Here is a 2,493-nt window from a genome sequence, read left to right as displayed (position 1 = left end):
GGTGTCAAATTCCCTGAAACTGGAATTACAGACAAATTAGTTGCCTTGTGGAATTGAACCTGAGTCCTCTGGAAGAGCAGCCAGTGTTTTAATCACTGAGCCATCTCTCCAGTACTTTGGACTTAAAAAACATTGTTACATTTGTTTATTCATTTTGTGGGGCGAGGGGCCCCACATATTGTGTAGCTCTTGAGAGGAGGTCAAAGGACAATTTGTGGGAGCTGGCTTTCTCTTTTTATCATGTTGATCTCGAGGCCTGAACTCAAGCTTGGTGACAAGTGCCTTTACCTGCTGGCCCTTAGCTTCCAAGGTCCTGATACAGCACTAGCTGAGTCATTCTAATGCTGTCATTACTGGCACATAACTGCTTTGATCATCAATGCTATCTGCCAAAAGGCTTCCATCAAAAGGGGTACTTGTGGGGGCTCAGTGGTTAAGAGCACTTGCTCTTCCAGAGGATCCAAAATCAGTCCCAGCACCCACATCAGGCCTGTAACTCCCAATTTCAAGGGATCAGATATATTCTTTTGACATCTGCAGGCACCCTGCACACATGGAGTTCACATACACACACTATAATACAAAATATTTTATAACAGTAGAAAAAACTGGCAGTGGTGGTGTACGCCTTTAACCCTAGCACTCAGGAGGCTGAGGCAGGCAGATCTCTGTGAGTTCGAGGCCAGCCATACAGAGCTAGTTCCAGGACAGCTAGGGCTGTTACACAGAGAAATCTTGTCAAGAAAAACAAAACAAAACAAATCTGACTTTTCTGTCTTCCCACTGCTGTTAACTGTGAATGACTTCCCAGGAATGGCAGAGCAAGGAAGCCTTATTTATTGATAGTTCCTAGGAATGAGCCTCCAGGACACATGGGGTTAGAGAAAGAATCTGAAAATTGGTGGAGCAAACAGAGAATAACCAGACTATGAACACATTAGAATTTAAATTGTATACACCATAACAACCCACCTTTTCCCTTAAATTTTGCTATTCAGCTATTTGGACAGTTGATATTGTCATGTATCTGACTTACAGTTTTGTAACCATATTACTCTTTGTTTGCTTGTTTGTTTGTTTTCAAGTCAGGGTTGCTCTGTGTAGCCCTGGTTGTCTTAGAAGTCATTTTGTAGACCAGGCTGGTCTTGAACTCAGAGATCCTCCTGCTTCTGCCTCTGGAGTGCTGGGACCAAAAGCATTCTCCACCACACCCGACTGATTATTACACCTTTTTTATCCAATTTTTTTTGTGTGTTGTACCCAGGGCCATGTGCACCTAGGACAGGCCTCCATCAGAGCCAACACTCCCAGACCAGATCATCCCTGAACCTGGGAAATGACAAGGCTATGCTTTCTGTAGCAACGAAGGTGACAGCACACATTTTACTATTCTAATATTTTTAGCAACTCAAAAACAGTTTTTCTAAGTCTGTAAAAAAGAAAATTGCCCGAGATTGATTTCTCAACCCAATCTTGGGCACAATGGTAGGGGTAATTGGCAGTACAAACTCACACAATGGAAATCTCATTAACCCAAAGTAGCCCAGATTCCAACTAAGATAGCTGTACCCTGCATTTGGATAGCTGGCTGTATCCTACCCTATGTGTTGAAATCCCCACAAAGTCAAGTTCATATTTGAGCTGAACAGGAAGCTCTAGATTTGATTCATGGGACTCTTTCCTTTCACCAAGAAAAGAATTGAAAAAAAGTTTCTTTCACATTTCCTGTCCTCAACCATTTACCCATGTTTGTTTCTGAAACTATTTACCGGCTCTGCTTCTGAGATTCTTGCCCTATATTCCTCTTATCTCTTTCTCAAACCAAACCAAGGACAGCCAAGAAAAAGGAAACTGTGTCCAGATAAGAATGTGCTGATCTGTTATTTTGTTTGGTCCTCCACACATCCTGACACACTGATTAGACATTTAACAATGTGCTGTTTGGATGTTCCATCTATTGGACCAAACGACAAAACTTTCCTAAAGTTTTCTCTTCAAACTGACATATCGCTGGGTGTTTAGTCCTCCCAGAGCTCTCTGACTGGAATCCGCAAAGCACACGTCCTTGCTTTGTTCCTGTAGCAAGGAAACAAACCATGCTATCTCTCTTTGAGCTGTGACCCAACTGTGACAAACAGTAACAGTTTTACCTCCATGTGAATAGGCTTAAACAACTTTTGTGTGTTTGGAGACAGGCTCTCACTGTCAGTTTGGCTGTCCTGGAACTCACTATGTATACCAGGCTGTTTTCTCACAGAGATCCACCTGCTTCTGTATCCCCAGTGCTGGGATTAAAGTTGTGCTCCATTAAGCCTGGCTTTAACAAAGCAAAATTTCAATGACTCATTAGTGTCTTTATCTGAGTTATATGCAAAACTAAAATGAGTTCACTTTTACTTTAAAGGGCACAGCAGGACAATTTACCAATGAATATATCTCAAAATTATTGACTAGCTAAGCATTGTTTAAAGTTGAAAGCCAAGTACTAATTTT

This window comes from Microtus ochrogaster, chromosome 16 (assembly GCF_000317375.1).
Source record: "Microtus ochrogaster isolate Prairie Vole_2 chromosome 16, MicOch1.0, whole genome shotgun sequence".
In the NCBI taxonomy this organism is placed as follows: domain Eukaryota; kingdom Metazoa; phylum Chordata; class Mammalia; order Rodentia; family Cricetidae; genus Microtus; species Microtus ochrogaster.
This window is presented reverse-complemented; position numbering follows the sequence as displayed.